We start from the raw sequence: 25,083 nt of genomic DNA, 5'->3' as shown, positions 1-25,083 counted from the left end.
CACCAACGCGCTTGGCACTACATGTCATCATGCGGTTGAGCAGACCCCAAAACACCATAATGTCAGATATGTTACTAAGCTTATTTAATCATGCCAGATTGTTCATAAATATATGTGTACATAGTATAGCATAAATGTGTGTATACATATATCTCAAGACATCACACTATATCCCAGAAATGTATACAATTATTACTTGTTAATAAAAAAATAATAACAATAAATTTTGGAAAAATCAATGTGATTTTTTAAACTGTTGAAGTTGATATCAGGAAAGTACTTATATTTAGTGTGAACAACACACCCAGCACTAACATTTATTAAGCCATACATTGTGCTAATCTCCTTAATACATTAGCTCATATAATTATCACCAGCAGTCTGTGAGGTTAGCACTATATTCTTCAATTTACAGATGAGCAAACAAGATGATAAAGGTTAATCAACTTGCCCAGGGCTACAGAGCAACCAAGTGACATCTGAGGATACAAGGCCTCATGTGCTTAGCTATGGCAAGTAAGTATGAAGTTTTGGGCAAAACAGACTCTATTATCTAAGATGATCGAAAATCTACACAAGCCTTTCAGGTAAAAAATCATCAGGCTTATTCTTTTCAAACCTGAACCTCATCAGTTGCAGATGGGCTATTTATTTGGAAAAGCAAAACACAAATAAAAAACAAGAGGCAACTGAAAGAAAGTCCCAGTATCTCTCTAGAGAAAAGGCTGAAGAGATTAATCCCCTAAAGGTAAAACCTCTATATCCTACACAACAGTCTGGCCTTCTGAAAGCAAGGGAGAGATCCTTTCTTATTCCTTCCTGGTCTCCAGTAAGGACAGGGGACCAAGGTTAGGAACCCATGAGTGTGCAATAGAATGAATTTTGAAGCACTGATCTTTAAAGTTATTTTTGATACAGAGAAGAGTTAATGGGGACAGAGACTCCTGTTGTAATTCCAGAACACAGAATTGTGGAAGAATATTTAAAAACACAACTCTTCCAACTTCCAGATAGAAATCGGCTCCTTCTCTCTAGGGACCATCTGCTGCTTCAAAATCTTGAAAGCATCTTTTCTTCTTCAGAGGATATGAAGTTCTTGGAATTTTTTTTTTAAAGAGGAATAGTATAGCATGAAGGTTGGAAGAGTTTAAACTCCATTATAATTAAGATAATTGAAGGATTAAATTCACTGTGACTTAATTTGGAACTTCCAAATTAAGGTTACCTGTGTTTTAAGAATGTATATGCTTTTGGGTTAATGAGTGAAAATTAAAGCTTCCCAAGGGCACAAGAGAGTATTCCAGGTTTTGCTGGAGGAGAAAAAACATTTTTTAAAAACTAAAACAAGCCGGGCATGGTGGCTAATGCTTGTAATCCCAGCATTTGGGAAGCAGAGACAGAAGGAAACAGGTTCGTGGCTAGCCTCAGCTACTTAGGGAGACATTTCGCAACTCAGTGAGACCCTGTTCCAAAGTAAAGAATAAAAAATAGGGCTGGAGGTGGAGCTCAGAGGTAAAATGCCCCTGGGTTCCATCCTCAGTATCAGTACTGCAAATAAATAAATAAATAAATAAATAAATAAATAAATAAATAAGAAACAAGTAAAAAATCTTCCCAGGGAGCACTCATTCAACAAATATTTTCTGAAAATCTTTAGGTGCAGGTTCTAAGCAAGGGCCTGAGATAGCAACATGAATAATACAGAAGTAGTTTTTGATCTGAGGGAGCATACAGACTGATCTTCAGGAAAGACAAGCAAAAAATCTCCAAATAAATGCATAATTTCCAATTAGAACAAGTACAAAAGAACATAGAATGCTTTGACAGTCTAATTGTAGGACTCCATTTAGATTTACAGGATAAAAACACATCCTATAAATTTGATTAAGTTTAAAGTTGAAATATGAGTTAGCAAAGAACAGAGAAGGTAGCATATCTGAGAGAGAAGGGTAGACACAAATGACAAAGGGTATAGGTGTTATTTCCAAAATATGTATACAAATTATTTGACACCATCAAAAGAAAAAAATCTGTTTTTCTTTCCTGTTAGATATGGGCTGGTCCTAGTATTTGTTTCTAAGAGAATGTAGTGTAAGTAATGCTGTATAGCTAAGAGAATGTGATCCAATTTCTGCAGATCTCTCTCTTTTGGGAGTCTCAACCTGAGAATCCATCTAGCATACTGTGAGTAAGTCCAGTGGCATGTAGATGTGTTTACTGACATTGTCATCTAAACCCAGTGTCAAGTCCCAAACAAGTGAATTAGCATGCCTTTGCGGGACTCCAACTCCCAGGATAAGCTGAGCTTTGCTCAAATTGTGAGCAAAATAAATGTTGCTGTTGTCTTATCTCACTAGGTTTTAGGGACAATTGTTTCACTGCTATAGATAACCAGAATAGTATGAAAGAGCTCTGGGTTGTCAAGGAACTGAAAGAAAGCCACTGTGGCTAAGGAGTGAGACACAATCGGATCTTGCAACAACCTGTAGGATTTTTGTATGTATAAGGTAATACAAAAAGAGAAGAGTTTTAGGCCTTTCAAGTGATATAATCAGGTTTGTGTTAGAAAACCATCATTGCCACTGCTCTGCGAGTAGTGATTAGAGGGAATGGGAGAGGAAAAGGAGCAGAGGAAATGAGTGCAATTCTGGCAGCAGCTGGGGAAATGGAAAAGGAGATAAACTCATGATTTGTTTTAGAAGGAGACAGAAAAACTTGGTAAGCTATCCAATATGTTTCTGATACTATTATTGGTACTGTTATTCTATATTAATAGAGTATTATTTCTGCCCCCTAAGTTTATCTGAGGGGGACAGAAAGCTAGGCCCTGTGTCTGTCATCAATGTGTCTGTCATCAAGTTGAGTTTAAACATCAGAGACACAAGCTGGTGTTCGGATAGAGGCTTGCACAGGCACGGAGAGTGTACATGGATAGTCTACCCAAAAGTCACAGGGCAGATGTTTGAAGAGATAGAAATAAATCCTTAAACACAATTGAAAGAGCGTTTCAAAAAATTTCAGTCTCCTGAGTTTATAAAAACACTTCTCAGTCCTTTTCCAACTTCAAGGTCACCATCCTAAACTTGGCATTATTTTACTGAGAGTTGAATAGTGAAAAATTTTCCTCATTACTTAATTCACTTCCCTACTTCCAAATCATTTCGACTTTGACCTATCCTACTCAGTACAGAAACATTAAATATTCTACAACATCATTTCCTTATTTTAACTTTCTTGCTCTTGACACCATGAGTTCCGATCATACACCTATTGAAGTGGTTTAAAATGTTTTATCCCTGTATTTAATACATTCAAAAGCTACACATATCTACATCTGTATGCTGTACACCCAGATCACTTTAAAACCTAGGTTCTTTAAAGGTGACCTATTTGCTTTCTAGTCATACCACCACTGTCTTGTATATACTAACATGTCCTGTTTAAGCAAGTCCTAGTTGTCCCTGAAGTCTTTATAGTTCTATAGATCTCTCTCTCTCTCTCTCTCTCTCTCTCTCTCTCTCTTCTCTCTCTTTCTCTCTCTTTCTCTTCTCTCCTTCTCTCCCCCTTTATCCTATGATAGAATTTAGTGTGTGAGTGGCCGTTGGAAACCTAATAAGCTCTCATATGAGAGGGAATGAAGTGTGGTGGGTCTGGACACAGCCTTTGAGCATGGATGACACAGACTCAGGGGACCCTGGATGGGAAACCTTCAAATTGTGACCTTGAGGAAAGTGCATGGCCTTTCCATGTCTCAGATTCTACACCTGTGAAATAAGGATAATGATATTGCCCCCTCATTGCCTATGGAAATATATTTTATAATAAATACTTATAGAGGTGCATATCCAAGGGAACAAGAAAAACTTGTATAACAGCAGTGAATATAAATTATATATCAATCATTCTACATATATTCATTTAACATAATTACACTTCCAAATTATATGAAGATTACATGACAATTTTAGGTAATGGATTTGCCAAATTTCTTAACAAAAATACCTATGATCTCATTATCCATTAAGAAGACAAAGAAACCAAACAGAACTGTTCCTTTGTTATCGCAGGGTATAATGAGCACCTCATTGATCTTGCTGAGTGTTCACAGTTTCACACACGGGCCCTTTCTGAATGTTCCCACAAAAAAAAAAAAAAAATCACTAAACATGGGTTAAAGGCTGGGAGTGGAACTGATGGGTAAAAAAGGGGTTAGAGTAGAAAATTCTCCTTCCATATATTTTAACTTTTCTATGATTGTTATTTTAAACACAGTAAATATAAAGATTCAGAGACTTAGTTGAAAGCCATTCTTTTCTTGTATAGCATATGATATCCCACAAACTTTTCAGACTGCTTAAAACAATGGAACACTAAATGGATTTTAGGAAGTAACTGTCTTTGTCCTGATTAAACATAATGACTTTGTGTTTCTGTAGCAATATCATTAGCCCACTAATCCAGTAAACGCCACGTTAAGATCTTCCACATTAACTCCTATGTGCTACTTATTTGTGTTTAATTTAACTTGCCGTACTGATTTGAAAAATACTGCAAATTAAAAATTGAAATGGGCCAACTCTGAGATCCAAAATGTTTGAGAAAGAGGAAAACTGTTCTGTAGAACAGTATTACATTTTTATTCATTTAAAAGCACACACCTTGTTCAATATTTAATATTTCTGGTGCAAATATATTTAATAGGAGTCTTAGTAAGGCTCATATTTAGGGAGAAGAATAGAAAAATAAGATAAAGCCAATGGCAGAATAATGAGATATGTAATCTACTTTTCTATATTAATGTCATATTCCCAATTCTTCTGAATTTCCTAAAACTCAGAGCAAAAATATTGAAAAAATTATCAATGATGAGATCAAGTATAACTCTCAAAGGATTTATTTATAAGAAGGACAAATATTTTTTCAATTCAAATCTGTGTGGAAAGAGGGGTGTGCTGGGGATTGAACTCAGGGATATTCTACCTCTAAGCTGCGCCCTATCTGTTTTGTTTTGAAAAGTCTCATTGTCTTGGTAAGGCTTTCTCCAAAACTATGAGTCTCCTGTCTCAGCTTCTCAAGTACCAGGATTACAGGCATGCACCACCATGCCTCACTGTAGTTTGAATCTTACATGCTGTTTTGTTTATAAGCTTTCTGACCGTAAGACTCTGTATTGGCCTTAAACTCTTTATTAGAGACCAAAAGATAAATGGTCTTGAAAAAGAAGAATAGTGAACATGAAAGTACATATCAAATTCAAGAAGAAATCATATAGTTCTTTCTCTTTCTGTATGCATATGCTTTTTCCCTCCCATTGTCTTAAAAACGGTGTTCCAAATATTTAAAAATGATCTGTCTATTCCAATTTCTCTACATTTAGAAAGCCCATCTTCTCAGAAGGGTACTAGTTACTGAGCCTCTCTTATCTTAGCACAGACCTGACTCATTGTGATTTTTCAATGTATGGAGGATGCTATTAACAACTATATCAACAATAAGAATGGATGATGGCAGTGTCTTCAGTACCTGAACTGATGACTCCTTTAGGTATATATTCAGATGAGTTTTCTCCAAGGTTCTAGATGCGTTATAGCACATTTTCTAGCAAACATCTACATCTAAGCTGTCTCCACCAGTGTCTCATATCCAGCGACTCTATAATAAACTTCTTATCACTGCTTTTCTGGCTTCTAGTGTAAGTGAAACACAGACCAATATTACTCTATTTAGATAGGTAAATGATGCTATCCCATTATTCAAACTCCCATCTAGGCACTACTATCTTTTTTTTTTTTTTTTTTGCAGTACTAGGGATGGGACTCAGGGACATTCTACCTCTGAGCTAAACCTCCAGCCCTATTTTTTATTCTTTATTTTGAAACAGGGTCTAACAGAGTTGCAAAGGGCCTAAGTAGTACCTGAGGCTGTCAGTGAACTGAGATCCTCCTGTCTCAGCCTACCAAATGCTGGGATAAGAAGTTTGCACCACCACACGCTGGGCACTGTCTTCAATGCATTTTGAGCAAATCCATCAGTCTACACATCTTACAGGCTGTAGACCAATTCCTATCTCTTCATCCTCAGCTTCAGATTAGTACCTCAAACTTTTTATTTTCTAGCTTTTTTCAAAAAGATTTTTTAACCATTGACAGATTTTAACTAACAAAACTGTACATATTCTGGTGTACAACCTGATGTGTTGAAATATCTGTACAATGTAGAATGGCTAAATCTAATTTATGTTTATTATTTAATGTATTTGCCATTTATTTGGGGTAAAAATAATTAAAATATACTTTCGACAAGTTTCAGGTATATAATACACCGTTATTACTATAATCACTATGCTGTACAATAGATTGCAGGATCTCTTACTTCCTAAATAAAATTTTGTATTCTTTCTCAAAGACCTCAATCAGTGTGTGTGTGTGTGCCTGTGTGTGTGTATGTGTGTGTATGTGTGTTAACTGGGGCTTTAACTGGGTTCTCTACCTCCAAGCTACACCTCAGCCAGTTTTATTTATTTAATTTTGGAACAGGGTCTCACTAAGATTGAGAGTCTGGCTAAGGCTGGTCTCACATCTACCATCCTCTTGTTTCAGCCTCCCAAGTACTGGGATTATGGGTGTGAACACTATGCTTATCAGTGGCCTCTTAAAACATCTTACTGCTTCTACTCCTGATTTATCTGTGTCTGCTGCCAGTGGTAATCTTTAGGGAACCTTCCAAACACTTGAAGAACACAGAATAAATGGATAGAATTCATATGGACTCATTCAGTGAATAAACTACTATTCCATCCTTATACCTAAAAAGGAACCCACAAATAATGAAGACAACTATCATGAATGGTTAGAAGACTGTAAGTAGCAAATGAATCTGAAAACGTGCCTTTACAAATGTTACAAAAAATGGCGTACAGTGGCACAAACCTATAATCCCACTACTCAGAAAACTGAGACAGAAGGATTTCAGGTTGGAGGTTAGCCTCAGAAATTTAGTGAAACCTTGTTTCAATTAAAAATGGTTTAGTGGTATCTTGGAGACAGAGTGACCCTGAGTTCAATCCCCAGTACTGCACACATACATACACAAAACAAATGTATGTGGTTTATTTTTCATCTGTCTTTTTGAGATCTGCTTTATAATCCCGTTCAACTCTGTGACTTGGGAGCCTGAACTCTATGAACTGTATCACCAGGCTTCTTTGCCATTTGACTTTCTGGTTGGATTGAGCCAATAGGAAGCTCTACCACAGAGAAGACAGAAGAAAGAAGACAGAGGAAGGAAGAGATTGAGATATATATGCCTCCCTCATTTCTATACAAATAGGCATTTCTATATGGCCCCATGTTTGTGGAACACTTAACTCATCTATGATGCTAGATCTCACTAGGCCCTCAAAATTAAATTTCTTTTCTTATACCCTAGCCCTAAGAATAGTGATGACTCCCTGCTGACCATAAATCCTGAGCCACTGCAAAGCTCCCTTCAAACCTCCCTAAATCACAGCAAACAGTTCCATACTAAAATCATTTAAGGTTAAACATTTTAGCATGTACCGACATTTTCATGCAAGGATCCTGACAAACATGTATGGCTTATGAATATGTCATAAATAGAATAAGGAATGAATATTGTATACATATATGAATGTATATGAAATCTTGATAAACTTTCATATATGACATTTCATATATATGTATATGTAAAATTTTGATAATCTTTAAGATAACTACTAGATACTACTCAAGTATGATAAAAAATTGGGTATGATTTTACATAGATTTGTAGGAACTATACATCATTTTTACAAAATAATACGATTTTACACCACAAAAGGCAAAATGTAATCTCAAACATTGTTCTTCAAAGAAAGAGCCATGCACTGGTACAATTATGGAGGCTACAACTGTTTCTGACAAGCACAGGAATGAAAAGTAAGCTTTTAGAAACTTGTATAGCAAAATTGATATTATACAATATTTTTAACCACAGATATTGATCCATTTTAAGTTATAAATTTAAAAACTGGACCTTCACCACAGTTCTTACTTTGAGGCAATCATAAATGCTTTAAATTACAAGTAAAATATGGAAGTTTTGTTTATCAGAATCATTGATAATAAGCTGCCAACAAATTAGTCCAATTATTCTGAATATCACATTTCTTAAAACCATTAATATTTTCTTACATAGTTAAATATAACCATCAATTACAAAAACTCTACATTAAAGTATTATTATTATTTACTCATGAAAGTTTAGAGTTATACAGTTGTTTCAGTAATATATAGGTATATTATAAATAAATACTATTTTATAATACTATTTTATTTTATAAATATTTTATGTTATAAAGAGTAAGATATCTATATCTATATATAATGCATATGTATGATACTGGGAAATGAACCGAAGGGCATTCTGTAGCTGAGCTATATACCCTCAGCCCTTTTTTATTTTTTATTGTTTTGAAACAGGGTCTTACTAGGTTGCTAAGAGTCTCACTTTGTTCCTGAGACTGTTCTTAAATGTGTAGTCCTCCTTGTCTTGGCCTTCCAAATAATAAGATTATAAGTGCGCACTACCATGCCAAGCTTTCAATTATATTTTAACAGCAAAAAACTCCAGTTTAAAAGCTTGAGTTGCCTGTGAATACCATCTTAACATTCTGTCTGGCATAGCTCTTCATTCTTTTCTGGACATTCATAATCTTGACACTTTGGAGGACTATAAGCCAGTTACTTTGGAGAATAACTTGAATATGTTTGATACTGTCTCAGAATTAGATTTGATTGTGTATCTCTGGCAGGAATATCTGTAAGTAATGGTGTATGTATCCCTCAGGTATTATGTGATTTCAATTTGTCCTATCAATGACAAATTTGATCCTATGCTTAAGATATTTCCTATTATGCTTATACTACCACCAAAGTTGTACTTTCCACTTTGTAATTTTTGAGAGTTTTACAGGATGTATTCAAAAATTATATAAATATCATGTTCATCATGAATGTTTTAGTCAGCTTTTTCACTACTGTGACCAAAATATCTAGCAAGCACAACTTAGAAGAAGAAAGATTCATTTAGGTCACAGTTCAGAGTTTTCAGAGGTCACTCCTGAATCAGCAGGCTCCCAGGCAGAAACCTTGGTGGAATGCTTTTTTCAGGGAAAAGCATGGGAAGCAGAGAGAGAGAGAGAGAGAGGCAGGAAGGGTGGAAGTTCCAGTAGAGTCCTCAAGGAAATGCCCCCAGGGACCCACCTCCAGCTATACCCCACCTCCATTAGCTGCACTGCTAAACATAGGAGCTTTGGGGAACATTTTAAATCCAAAATATAACAATGAAGATTCAAATTGTTTACATATGTATTTATATCCAAATAGGCTCACAGTTTGCTATCTCATTCAATGGATTATAGTCTATTACTATTATTACTTACTTTGATGTTCACATTATCCATGACTCAAGTAATAGATCCTTTAAGCTAGGATCTGTGTCCTTTGAACATGTTCCCATAATTTCTTACACATTTCCTTTCATTCTGACAAAACAAGCTGTTCCAGGTTCATCTTGTACTTTCTCAACCCTCAGCCATACAATCAGACATTTCTCTAAGAAACTGCAGTGGCTTTTAGTGTATAATGGTATGTAGGAGCCAAGATCTGAAAAAAGGGAATAATCATTCTTACCGTGTTTTCATAGATCTCAGCTTTCTAATGAATGAATAAAGCCAGGGAATATATGTATGCACATGCATACATATTTTGTATGTATATGTGTATACACATTCACATACATACATATAGTTACATTTTTGTTTCTTACAATATTGCTTTTTCACATGTTTACATTTAAATCTTCATATTTTTTCATATCAACATCTACATATTTAACTATGACTTAATATGAATATCTGTAATGTTAGTCCTCAATTGTGTTTATAGAGTATGCTCTATTTCTGCATTTGTAAAACTCTTCTCTGCCAATGTGAAAACTGGACTTCATTACTATTAATGTATTTAGATATATGATTGCCCCTCCTCTCTGTAACCAATCTCTCATCTCTTTTAGCACCAATTCCTCTGCATTTAGCAAGATATAGGTAGTTCAATAAGTCCCCAAGCAGAGTAATTATTTTTAGCATTAGAAAATATATGAATCCCTAACATCACTAGTTGCACATAATTAATAGAAAGCAAAGAATAAAGAATAAATGTGAAATATGGTTGATACTATAGAAAAATAACATATTTACACATAACTTTTTTTTTGCAAGTCTGGGGATGGAACCCAGTGGCATTCGACCTCCAAGCTACACCCCCTGCCCTATTTTTTATTCTTTATTTTGAAACAGGGTCTCATTGAGTTGCAGAGGGCCTCACTAAGTAGCTGAGGCTGTCTGTGAACTATGATCCTCAGGTCTCAGCCTCCAGACTGCTGGGATTACAAGCATGTGCCACCACACCCGGCTTATTACATAATTGTGAAGTAAGTCAAAGAAATCACCTTGCTGGACCGTATTTTTCAAATCACAAGAAATACATATGTCTACATCATTGGTATCTTTGTCTCTCCCACTCCCTGTTATCCTGCCCCTGGATTCTTGAATATATGTGACAAAACACTTACAGAAGATAAAAGACTAGACCATAGGTTGTTATTGTTTTGTTGTTGTTGTTCACTTCCTTTGTTGCCCAGTATATCAGACAAAACAAATTATGATCCTCTGCTCATTTACCTGCCTATACTCAGTAAGAAAAAAAAATCTCTACTTACAGTTGCTAATACTATATTATATACTTACATTTTGCTGAAAGTAGATCTTAAGTGTTCTCACCACAAAATATGGTAGCCATGTAGGGTAATGGATAAGTTAATTAACTTGATGATGGTAATTATTTCACCAATTTCATATGTATATCAAAGCATCAAATTGTATACCTTAAATGTATACAATTTTATTTGTCCATAAAGGTGGAAAAATAAAAATAAGAATAACAAATTGAAAACACTCATCAAATCTAAACAATATTAATGGTGAATTGTCAAGAATCATTCCAGATATTGGTAGAATTTCTTGTGCTTGTACCCATACTCAAAAAAGCCATTGCATATCAGCCAAACTTCATACTCTGATAGTAAGTTAACATGCAAAGGAAACTGTAGAAAGGGTGAATAATGGTTTATGAACACTTTGCTTTAGAAATTATTAAAATGATCTATTTCACTTTAATATATAGCCAATAGTTGTCAGATCATCTATTAAATCAAATTATTTACTGAGCACTGATTATGTGCAAGGTACTCTGGCATTAGAGCAGATCATAAATTAGACAAAATTTTTGGGCCTCATAAAGCTTTCATTATTGTAAAATAATGAAGATATGGATAAATAAGTAGACCGACTTCAGGAGAGGTAAATATATAAAATGTGTTATAGATATAAAAGGTTCAGGGAAAAATAAAGCAAGAAAGGAGGACTGAGAAGAGCAAACTAGTGATAGTTTAATAAAGTAGTTTCACTGAGAATATAATATTTTTAATAGAATAGAGAAAGCAATATTGCACATTCATCAGATTTCATAATAAATTGAAATTATAACCAATTACATTGATTATAAACTTTCTATGTAGAGTCATCAGCAATCATGAAGCACACCAAGATAGAGTGCTGGTCTATAGGCAAAAACAAAGGAGATGGAAATACAATAGAAGACAAAGTCAAAAGAATTTTAGAAAGCCAAGAAAACTTAGACCATGTAAGCTATCTTAAGGATTTGGGCATTTCCTTTGCATGGTTTTGTGGTCACCAGAGAATGGATAATTTATTAGTTCTAAGTGTCACACTATGTGTGGTAGTGAAGAATAAAAATAACCTAAGTATCCACCAACTGATTAATGGACAAAGAAAATGGGGTACATATACACAATGAAATATTGATAGTCATAAAAAGAACAAAATATTGTCATTTCCTGAACAGTGTGAATAGAACTGGGCATCGTTTTGTTAAGTGAAATAAACCAGGCACAGAAAGGCAAGTACAGTGAAAGCTCACTCATTTGTGTGATGTAAAAATCCTAATATTATAGAGTTTGAGAGCAGAATATTAGATACCAGAGACTGGAGAAAGGAGGTGGAAGAGAGAGATTGGGCAATGTTGATCAATGGTAACTAAGTCATACTTCAATAGGAGCAAGAAGTTCTGGTATACTATTGCACAGTAGAGTGTCTATAGATTCCAAATAGTGTACTACACATTCCAAATAGCCAGCAGAAAAGATTTTGAAAATTTTCACTGTAAAGAAATAAATATTTGAGGAGATGTTTAACCTGACTTAAGTATTACACCACATACTAAAACATGGTACTCCATTAAAATGTACAAGTCTTAGTTTCTATGATTCAGAAATAAATGTAAAGAAAATTTAAAGTAAAAATAAATCAGAAAATGAGAAGGAACACTAGGAATATGACAAATGATTAGCCATAGATGTGCAGATCATGAAAGAAAAAGTCAGGAGAAAAGTAACTTGCGTGGTGGTGGACAAGCTGGATGAAGCCACATGGTGGGGCCTTTGGTGAATTATACAGAAGTCATTATTATGATCTGAACATTTCACAAATCTTCAAAAGGTGAACAGGCTGGGGTTATACCCATGTGTCTAACAGCAGCTTTTACCAATAAGGAAACCATTCTCTGCCATTCTGAGCACCAATATTAGACTATGAAGAAAATGAGGCCTGTTTTTACCTTTAGTTCCTCTTTGAGAATTTAACACAGAACTCTGGACACTACACGATGTGAATCATATGTCTAATTAGGATATATATCATCACATAAGCAGGACTTAACATGGCAATAAAATAGGTTCATATACTATGAACAGATGTTTTGGTTAACTTTTCCTCTATAAATAGTTACCTATTGCAGTATGCATATGCTTATTGCTTCCAAAGGGATTCTTAGACTGTTTACATAAATAATCAGCCGGGTCATTTGCATAGCAAGTGTTTAGAAATAAATTTGGATGACTTCATTCTATTCACTACCTAATTTTAGTTTGGCTTTTTAGAATGATCAGAATGAACTGATCACGTCAGACTACTGGAAACAACTATTTTAACCAAAAATAAATCTGTTGCTACACTTAAACTGAAGAATTTAGCACATCATTCCTCAAATGATAGAACTCTATTTTCATGACACATTGATGGGCAGTCTGTGAAAGGCAACAACTACAAATAATTCCATAGTCAAATACATGGCAAATGTTGAGCAGAACAAATACAGATACCCATCTAAGGAAACTCACAAAGCTAATATGAGAAGCAAAATCAGCAAGAGAGGGTAAAAGTAGACAGCATTTTACAATCTTTTTGGACCATATAGTCTTTAATTTATGTATTTTTCCAGAATACCCATTGACATCTCTGAACACAATCTGAGGGAGTCTCTGGTCTGGAGGATTAGATTAACCTCTGATCTTTTGAACTGTTTCCTGAGTAAGGTGTTAAATAAATCCTGACTAACATTTCAAATCATTAATGAACAAACAGCACCTGTTTAAATATTTAAAATACTTTCATTTAACATTGAAGTATAAAAGATCTCTTTTAAACCAAAAGTAAATTCTGAAGCTATGCAATTTTAACTCGCTTTAATGTGAAATGTCTCAAGATATTTTATGCTCTTTTAAATGGATAAAAATGCACTGAGAGAAAACAGAGGTGTTCACCTTGATATTACTTAGTTCCATTAAAACTTCACACTTCGTATGAGATGCATCTGTGGTACATTGAAAATGTATACAAATAGTTGCTTTTAAAATTTCTGCATTTAAGCCAGGCAGGGTGGCACACACCTGTAACCCCAGTAATTGAAAGACTGAGACCAACAGTTCACATGTTTGAAGTCAGCTTCAGCAACTTTGATAAACTCTTTCAAGTATAAAATGAAATAAAACTGGAGGTCTCGCTGGGAGGTAGAATGCTTCTGGATTCAATTCCCAGTGCCACATTCACAAAAATAGATTAATAAATAAATAAATAAATAAATAAATATAAAATTTTCACTTCTAAAATTCATCCAGTCTATCTGTTTCTCTGGTTAGTTAAATTTTATTATCATATTAATTAGAACTTAGGGGTTATTAATTTTTCTTAAAGAAACCTCTTTATACTTACAGGGAATATTTTTGTTTTCAATAATTAATTTTAAAAGAATTTACCCAACACTAATAAATATTTATAAAGTGTATAAATACACAGGTAATCACACTTATTGGAGAAAAATGAAAGAAAATGAATTCCACCTGAACAGTAACAGCTATGATCGTCATTTCAATGTGTCTAATTTTAATTCATTCCTCTTTTAATATACACTGACCCAAGAAGATAACCCAAAATAGACACATGTTCACAAGCTCTACAGACACACATACTCTACATATCTCTACATATACCATAATCCTTATCATTAACAAACATGCATACTCAAACTTCCCAGTATACACACTCACACTTCAAATATACACATAGGTACACACAAACACACACAAATATGCTCATATCTATACTTGGCTTATGACACATATGTAACTTTTTATTCTTCTAAGTAAAAAATATATAAAATGTATATTTTTCCTATACCATTAATTATTTCAAATAGGATATGTTACATAGAACATATCCTGTGTGTTTTACTAATTATTATGTGTAGCAATTACACATTTCATGTTTAAAGTTTATCAATAATTAAATCATTCTCTACTGATGAAAATTAAGGCTGCCTGAAATGTTCTTAGTACAAAAACACTTTAAAAGTGCCTTTATGTGTAATTCTTGTAAAAATTTCTACAAGTGGTAAAGTAGATTCAACATGCATAAATATTTAAAAATTTTCTACTGCTAAAATTTTCTCTAGAAAGTTGTAGTATTTCTACTTCCCCATAAACCATGAGATAGCTCATTTCCCCACACTCTTAACAGTCTGAGTTACAATTGATTTTTTGTCAACTCCACATAAGAAAATGTTATTTTAATTTATATTTTTTAGATTAGTTGAAAGATTGAACTGCATGTGTGTAAATGTAGGAATACCAAGCAATTCATTCTCTTTGTTTATTGTTCTACTGATATATTCTACATTCTTTACATAGTTATTTTTTCGTATTAATATTTTAAAGCTTTTTTATATAAGTTAAAATGATTTCTGAGTTACACATCTGCCTTTCAATTGTGTTCTTGGTTAAAAAAAATCAGAAATTTTCAAATGCACATATACTTCTCTTTTTAAAGTTTTAAATCTATTCTTTATTTTTATCTTCTCAGGATAAATCAAGAGTTAGTTTTTAAAATCTGTGCTTTTCCTTCAATTTTCCTGTGAGATTCCTATTACAAGTGTATACTGGATTGGAAAATTAATTTTGGTGACATTACCATCATAAGACAATTATTACTTATTGAAAATTTACTATTGTCTAGGCAACATTGCAAATGTATTACAAATTAATGGGGCAGGCATTCTAACAGAAAAGATAGCTGAGCACCTGTATTATTTCCCAGAAAATAATTTGTGGACATATGACTTCAACTCATTCCTTCTACTTATAAAGGATTCATTCTCAAGTTACACAACATTTAATATGAATTATTCCATCAAGAAGCACGCTATGGGTTCTCTTGTTCTGGACTTCTTGGAGTCAGATTGTGGGTCTTTGAGATCTGAATATGGAAAACTTCACACCCCAGAGGCTGCACCCAGAAGCTCTGTGTCACCATACCACAAAAGGAATATATTGAATTACACTGTAAAAGCTATGGATGCCATTTAGATTACCATGAGAAAAAGAGAAAAAAAGAAAGTCAAGAAGCAAATGAACATTTAAAGAAGGCAAAAAAAAAAAAAAAATGATAGGCCTGAAAGCTAAGCTCTACCATAAACAGTGCCATGCTAGGAAAATACAAACAAAAAAGATTATTAAGATGCATGAAGAGAAACACCAAGAAGAAGAATCATGATAAGACTCCACAGGGAGCAATGGCTACCCATCTGTCTGACAGAGAAGGACAGTCCCTACCCAAAGTACTTTCCAACATGATTAAACAAAAGCAAAACGAGAAAGCAGGAAAATGGGAAGTCCCACTGCCGAAAGTTCATGCCCAAAGAAACACAGTATTAAAGGTGCTTCAAACAGAAAAGGGGTGGGGGGAGCATGGAAGAGGATGGCTACTAAAGTGTTCTTTGTTGGAGATGGCTTTACAAGAACACCATCTAAATATGAAAGATTCATTAGGCCAATGGGCTTTTGTTTCAAGAAGGTCCACATAACACATCTGAAAAAGAAAGTCACCTTGTGCCTGCCAGTATTTGGTGTGAAAATAAAATTCTTCATCCCCTCTATATACAACTTTGGGTGTTATTACCAAAGATACAGCCTTTGAGGTGAATGTGAGAGAGCTGGACCTTGTAACAGAAGGAGCCAAGGTTATTTGGGAGAAATACGCCCAGGTTACCAACAATCCTGAAAATGATGGATGTATAGAAGCAGTCTTACTGTTTAACAGCCACTTCATACAATTAATTTCTACTACAAACCTCATCAGAAAAACTACCACTGCAGTGATATTTCCTAGTAACTACCAAACAATTTTAACATATATGTAGTCATCATCAATATAATTACTTACTAAATTGTAAAAAATATAAAAATAAATATGCTACATGGATTTTTTTTTTATGGTACTGGGGTTCCTGGAAACCCTTCTATCTCCGGGCTACACTCCCAGACCTATTTTTATTTGGAAACAGAGTCTCCTAAGCCAGCAAGCCTGGCTACGAACCTGCGTGATCCTCATTTCTCTGCCTCCCAAGCATGGGGATTACAAGCGTGTGCCACCATGCCCGGCAATATGTGGATTTTTTAAAATTAAAATTATGCACTAAGTCCAGTCAGAATTTCCCATTGTCCTCATCACATTGATCATGTTTATCATGCTTAATTCTTTCTTCATGAATTTCTTTCTCTGAGAGAATACAGACTTCTTATGGGGTCCTTCTCACTCCCCCAAGGCCAGCTCTGTGTGCACTTGTTTGTATAAAGCAGGTCCGAGAGATCTGGCCAAGGTTTCCTCTACTTATTTTAGTTGGGAACAGAGGAGGCTTCAATTCTGCGAGCATCACCTCTAACTCAGCCCTGTATACAATGTGGTAAAGCAAGAGAAGCTCAAAGGGACCACTATTAATTACAGTTTTTCTTTTCTAAAAATAAATAGCTTTGATGAAAGTATATAAGAATAAAAAATTGAAAATTTTATATACCAATCATCTGTCCTTCTTTCTACCTACAAAAAAATATAAGTAATCTCTGGGAGAATAAAATAGTCAACTATATATATTTTTAAAAAATATAACTTTCTACAAAGTGGCTTGAAAAGAAAATAAATGATATTGCAACATTTTCTATCAATTCAGTTTGTTTAAAAAGTAGTTAAGTGTCTCTGTTTTCAGCTTGTTAACTTTTGAAAAGAAAAAGAAAATAATGTAAATTTGTACAGTGTACACCCAGCAACAACCCAGGAGATGTAAATATCAAGATACAAACACAAATTTATATTTTTATAAATTAATAGTGAATGCTTATTTAATATTTCAACAGGGCGGGGCTTTCAATGATTAAAAGAAATGAAGAATTACTGTAGAAACAGATTTTATAATGTTGGATTTAAAATTCTCAAATATAAAAAGAAATATAGAAAATTATAAATATGAGAAATTTCAAAAAGCCAAAATAACCCTGTTGTCAATATCTGAGAAGCATTTATCGGTCTGTGTAGGGCATGTGTCTTCATTTCACTACAGTCAATAGAGAACAAGCTTTCACATATCATGATCTATTTCCTAAGCAACCAGCTCCTTTGTTTCAGTCATGGCCCAATTGATTACACTTTTCCCAAGCCTTCTTTTCTATGTCTAAGTTGGTCATGTGTTCTACTCTTGCTCAAAGGAATCCAAAATCTACAGTATCTATAAAGTAAAATCTAGTTTCTGCTCCATGACCTACTATTTACATAATAAGTAGACCCTTCAAATCTGGAGTTTAAAATCAGTTTACTTTAAATTTAAAGAAAAAATCTAAAATGTACAGAACCTTAGAATGTAAGGGTGATAGGGTGCTTGTCTAGCATGCTAGATGTCCTGAGATCAACCCCCAACACAGAAATCAATAATTTTTATATTAGTTTTAAATTATTGCAATAATCTTTTATGTGAGCTCAGGGGCATCCTACCTCCAAGCTACACCCTCAGTTTTATTTATTTTATTTTTCAGTTGGAAACAGGGTCTCACTAAGATTCAGTAGACCTCACTAAATTGCTAAGGCTGGCTGTGAAACTCTTGTGTCAGACTTGAAAGTACTGGGATTACAGGCGTGTGCCACAGTATTTGGCTATATAATAGTCCCTGGCTATATAATAATTAAAAGTATATCAAAGGGTTAAAATCCTTTGTAGCAAGTGGTAAACTGTAGAAATCAGTGATGACTATGTACAGAAAATTCCTAGAAGAAATACAAATGACTAATGAACATGAAAATATTCAGACACGACTAATCAAAGAAATGCAAATTAAAATACTGTTTTCCCTGTAAACATAGCAGTGATTAAAGCATTATAATCTTTAATGCTAAAAAGGGAGCACTGAATCAAGGCATTCTCATACCCTGCTAACACTACAAATTGGCAAGCCATTCTGGAAATAATTTTGGCATGATGTTTTCAGAACTTTAATTTATATTCATACCCTTTGATATACTTCTAGGAGATTATTATAAGAAAGAAATAAGATCTGAAAAATATATATATGTATATATATACACATATATTTGTACAAAGATTTCCATGAATAATTATTTTAATAGACATACCAAAATAACTAAATATAAAGCAGTTAAATAAAATTATAAAATACTGATAATTAAGTGGAATAGTATAGTCCTTAAAATCATCTCAAATGCTGGGATTAAAAGCATGCACCACCATGCACGGCTAATGTGTCATTCCTTCTAAGTGACATATTAGAAATAATTTCTACTTACACATTTATAAAACTAAACAAAATAACTTCTGAGAACCTATTTTAAAACCAATTAAAACAAAAAATATAGCAAGGTGTGGTGGCGCATGCTTGTAATCCCAGCATTTGGTAGGTGGAGACTGGATGGTTGGAGTCCTGGACAGCCTCAGCTCCTTAGAGAGGCCCTTTGTGACTGTGATACCCTGTTTCAAAAAATAAAAAGACTAAAAATTAGGGCTGGGGTTGTAGCTCAGAGTTACAATGCCCCTGGGTTCCATCCCCAGTACCATAAAACAAAAACAAAAAAATGTAAGTCAGGCATGGTAGTGCATGTTTGCAATCAAACATGGGAGGCCGAGACTGGAAGATTACAGGTTCAGAGTAAAGCCTAAGCTACTTAGTGAGGCCGTCCACAACTTACTGAGATATTGTTTCAAAATAAAGAATAAAAAATAGGGCTGGGGATATAACTCAGATATAGAATGCCCCTGGGTTAGATCCTTGGTACCTAAAAATATATGTATGTATGAATAAATTGTTGATATACAAAGATGCTCTTCAGATCAATGTTTATAATCAACAACCCTCCCCTACAGGAGAAAATAGCATGCGACTCACCACAAAACAATTATAAAATAAACCATGGAATATCTGTACTAGGATATTGTGGAGACAAGATGATTATACTAAAAAGCAAAATTTTAATATCACTAACATTTTTATTAAAGTCACTGCATAAAAATGAATGTAAAATATGGTTGCACCTACGGAAAAATACACTGGAAGATAAATAATAGGATCGGAAATACTGAAGTGACATATGGCTGTACTGTTACTTTTCTAAATACGTCTTGTATATACTCTTTTCCAGAGTATACCTGTATAATAATTTTCCATATAAAAATGTGAGTTTTAACTGTCCTCTTAGAGAACCACATTGAATGAGAACACATACAAGAGAGTAAAGTGCACCATGACTAAATAGCATTCAAAGTAATAAAAACAAATTAGATACCCACTCAAGTCACACTATGGCCACAAAACATGCTTTCAAAAAAGAGAGATAGAGCAGAGAAGAAATGTTGTGACTTCATCAAGTGATGACTTTGTCAGGAAAAGACATTTGGCTTTGATGATGTAAATAATTGTTTGCTCTGTTTCATTTTTATTTGCAACAGGATCAGAGCAATATTATACTAGCATTTGTTCATATAAACTGTATTAGATTAAAAAAGTAGACAGTTGATACATTTGGGAGCCAAAGCAATGACTTAATCACCTGACAATTATTTTAAAAGAAAAAAGGAATGGTCTTGAGTAAGTTTTGGAAATAGAATTGCTAAATTTAAAGAGCACTTAGTACAGACAATAGAGAGATGAGTATCATATGGATCTGTGCTCTCAAGTGTAGAAGACTAAGAGAATAAATAGTACTGTCCTTAAAAATGAGAGGTCAGTGAGTAGACAAAAGAGCAAATTAGGCTGTGTTTAGCAGATCGAATATATTTTAATTGTTTGTCTTATTTTTCTCACTTTTAGAAAGTAGTTGTAACTTTTTTCCTTGTATAAAATTATCCTGGCATAATGTATACTTTCTCAATTGAAATAAACATTTAAAAACAAAATGTATTCAACAAGCCAATGATATTACATGAAATATAATCATCATGCAACACAGAAATCCCTATTTATTTATTTATTTATTTATTTATTTATTTATTTATTTATTTTTGTGGTAATGGGGTTCCTGGAAACCCTTCTACCTCTGGGTTACACTCCCAGATCTATTTTATATATTTTTTTTATTTGGAAACAGGGTCTCTTAAGCCAGTGGCTTCTAACCAGGGCGATCCTCCTTTTTCCGCCTCCCAAGCACCAAGATTACAAGCGTAGGCCACCAGGCCTGGCTGAAATTCCTATTTTCAATGTCTATCTTTGGTTTAGCATTTCTCTAGGACAAGGGTGTTCAAACCAAGGTTTGCCTGAGAATCACCAGAGGGAGTTTTTTTTTTCTTTTAACTTTTTTTTTTATTGAACATAAATAGTATACATTTAAACTATATTTGGTGCCCTCTCCCCCCACCCCCGTTTTCCCTTCCCCCCTCCCACCAATGTTTGTCCAGGTTAACCATGTCATGTTCAGAGGGAGTTTTAAAAACAAAGACTGCTGGGCCACATTCTTTGTTTCTGATGCTGATAATGTTGATGCTGATGCTGCTGGTCTAGGGACCACAGAAGGAGAACGAACCACTGCCCTGGAATCGTGTTACACTAGGAACCATACAGATCAACTATACTAAGTAACTGAGAAGTGAATTAGAATCAAGAACATCTCAAAAGAGAACTCTAGAGCATGCTGCACAAAAGACCTTGGGAAGGTAAAACAGCACTATGGGTATGTGGTAGCTCTTTGCTAAGGCACCAAAAACTAAGGTCCTGAGAACCTAAATTGCAGTTCAAACTAAACTTAAACTCTCACTGCTAGTCTTTAGGTCAGACATTACATTTTGTTAATGGATAGAAATCGAAGCAATAGAAATACAGATGGGAGTTAAATTTCGACTTCACTAGCATGTTCCTGGCTACATAACAAGCCAATTTATGGGTTAGACAAGTTCAGAGCACATATGAGCAATTTGGAGTTTACATTGTCAATAATATCAATGATAAAATCAACAAAACCTGGGATTTTAAGAGATTAACATGTACTATTATAAATACTAGGTAAATAGCTATACAGCTTTTCTTATTCACAAACTCGACACCTGTATATCTATGATTAACACGTACTCTGGAATCACATGAAGTGGCATGTATTACAAAATCTTAGAACTAAGAAATCTAGTCATTCTAAGACATATATCATAATATCTGCTTAGAGGTCATATAACTCTCTAGGTCTTATAATTCTCATTAAGAAAATGAGGTGAAACATTCCAGCTTCAAAACATTGCTGCATTAAATGAATTAATATTACCTTAAGTTACATTATATGATGAAATATATATATATATATCCTTATCCTATTTATATCCATAATCCATATATATCCATATATATAATTATATGTGTGTGTATATATATATATTCATACACACACAACACACACATGCACCAATTCTATGACTTCAATAAGTAGTATTTCGATGTTTGTGGTTTTTTGCTTGAAAGCTATCATTCCATCTTGAAACTCACGAAAAACTCTGTTTCTGATTCTCTTTTTACCAATAATGGACTTGAGAAAAGAAAGTGAAATAAATTAAGAACAGAAAGAGTAAATTCTCTAATGAGTTATTGAAATAACAAAGTGGTTTATTTATCTTAAGTTGAATCATTATAGACATAATCCAATATAGACATAAAACTATCAATTATTTATTCAATATGAGGTTTCTAGTGTGTGCTACAATTCATTTGATCAGATTTATATTATATACTTACTTAAAAAAAATGTTTTTGGTGGTACTGGAGTTCCTAGAAACCCTTCTACCTCCGGGCTACACTCCCAGACCTATTTTATACCTTTTTATTTGGAAACAGGGTCTCCTAATACAGAGCGACTGACTTCGAACCTGCGCGATCCTCCTGTCTCGCCTCCCAAGCGCGGGAATTACAAGTGTGCGCCACCATGCCTCACTTTATTTACCTAAAATTTTAAAATAAAAGTAGAAACCATTCGTGGTGGCGTAAGCTTGTAATACCAGCATTTGGGAGGCTGAGACAGGAGAATCATGGTTCAGGACAGCCTCAGCTACTTAGGCCCTTTGCAACTCAGTGAGACCCTGTTTCAAAATAATAAAAAATAGGGTTAGGGTGCAGCTTGGAGGTAGAATGTACCTGGGTTCCATTTCCAGTACCACAAAAAATAAAATAAAAGTAGAATCCAAAAATATTTGGCTTCTCTTTATCTCAAATTCTTAGAACATTTAGTTTTAGCAAAGAGTTGCTAAATAGTACTCATTCTATCCATTTCAGAAATAAGAGTCCACCAGTAGCAAAAAGTAAACCTTCAAGATACATGTCACACCTAAACCATGGAGTTCTTCTGTCTAACCAAAGCTCATAAGCACCATAAATGTTCACTGAGAGACCACCTAGGAAACCAACTTATACATATTAGAGGTTCCAAAGGCTTCTACAACCTAAGTAACAACTATCAAAGTATCCTTGGTAGGTCCCCTTTTTTATTCTTCTTTTTTTTAATTTTTTTCAATACTATGGATGGAACTTGAACGAATTCTACTTCTAGTTTATACCCCTAGCCATATTTTTTATTCTTTTATTTAAAAAAAATCTCATTAAGTTACAGAGGGTCTCACTAAGTATTGAGGCTGTCTGAGAATCCATGATGGCCCTTTTTTAATACCTAAAATATGAAATTCATCAAAATTATTCTAACTTCTTTATTTTAAAATATGTTAGAGTTGAAAACAAAGGGATGTGGTTATTTTACAAAAACTTTTTCCCCCAAATATTTCTCTGTGTGTGTGTGTGTGTGTGTGTGTGTGTGTGTATGTGTGTGTGTGTGTGTGTGTGTGTGTGTGTATGTGGCACTGGAGAGTGTGGAGAGTGAACCCAGGGACATCTACCTCTGAGAGTTATATCCCCAATATCATATTTTATTTTTTTTTTGAAATAGAGTTTCACTAGGTCTATGAAAGAGGTTTCATTACTTGTTGGGGCTGTCTTCACACCTGCAATCCTCTAGTATCTCAGCCTCTGAAGTCCTGGGCTTACAAGCATGCACCACCACAGCCGGTTCACCCAGACATTTCTAAATGTGAAAAGCATATGAATATATTTTTCAGTTATCACCTTGAAAATGTCATGTTCTGATTCATCTTGTTATCTAGAATGTATTAAAACACATTCAAGCTTCTATTGTGACAGTGCAAATGAAGGCTTCTATGTTAAGTATTTTAAAATTCCAGGTTCATTTTGCTGCCCAGACATCAAACCATAAATAGTGGGGATGAAGTGGGATGGAAATAGACATTGTTGAGAATTTTGTTCAAGAGCCTGTTAGCTATGAAAATAAAAGTTCACATATGGGCAAGTAAAGAAGTTGTCCCCATCATCAACTTAATCCTTGATGGATATTGAATATCAATTCAGACTTCTGACATAGCTTTCATCAGTGATTTTAAAGTGTCTTAGTAAGATAGTTGACTTTACATTTGGAATTACATGTTCATAACCATATACTACATAGAAAGTGCCATTTTACAAATGAAAGAAAGTGAAGCAAACTTCCAATGAGTCACAGATTCAAAATTTAAAAAATGGTATCTCTTAGATTATATAAAACCAGTCAGATAATTTCCAAATTTGATAGCACTTTATTTTCTATATATTAAACAGATGAACTCCATCTTCAGAGTTTTTGTTATTGTATCTCAGGTCATTTCTGCCTGATGCCACATGGCCACTTAAAGATAGGATTACAAAGCAAATTATTCTGAATTGTAAATTCACAACAGAAACAGATGCACAGTATGTTTTTAAGTTCTATAAAGACTTTTGGATAGAAAAAGTCATCAAATATATGATAAATTTGCAGGCAATATTTTACCTGGCAATAGAGCCAATGGAAGTCAGCATATACATATCTCACATGGTGATATGGATCAAATACTATCAATAAACAGCAAACAAAATTTCAGTACTAATCAATAATTTTTTTTCACTGATGCAATATTTAGCATCCAGTTAAACTGGTATAGAATTTCTCAATAATAATAGAGGTTATCTTTGCTTTTGGTAAGTTTAGAATCTATCTATGTAACAAAATTTTCACATATGTACAACCTAAGGCCTGATTCAGAGCATGGTATAGCAAATGTCTCAGTCAATAGCATATAAAATGTTAGACTCTGCAGTCAAAGGATGGGGATTTTAACCTTGACTCTGCCTTTTATACATTAACTATGTGACTTTCAGCAACTTAATTTCTCTAAACCATAGATTTTGTATATGTTAAACCTGAGTAGCAACATATTCTTTAGA

The 25,083-nt window shown here is 34.0% G+C and overlaps 1 protein-coding gene and 1 pseudogene across 2 annotated transcripts in view; one reads left to right on the top strand and one right to left on the bottom strand.

Annotated features, from left to right (window-relative positions):
• MMP16 (matrix metallopeptidase 16) overlaps window positions 1-25,083 on the bottom strand; it is a gene marked incomplete at both ends in the record, with an annotated part of 275,992 nt that overhangs the window by 155,554 nt on the left and 95,355 nt on the right. The window lies entirely within an intron of this gene.
• Window positions 523-16,670, top strand: LOC308261921 (ribosome biogenesis protein NSA2 homolog; annotated as a pseudogene). Its single transcript has 3 exons — window positions 523-587; window positions 2,799-2,912; window positions 15,755-16,670. The product of its transcript is annotated as a ribosome biogenesis protein NSA2 homolog (transcript).

This window comes from Muscardinus avellanarius (assembly GCF_963383645.1).
Source record: "Muscardinus avellanarius genome assembly, chromosome: 4".
NCBI lineage: Eukaryota > Metazoa > Chordata > Mammalia > Rodentia > Gliridae > Muscardinus > Muscardinus avellanarius.
This window is presented reverse-complemented; position numbering and strand designations above follow the sequence as displayed.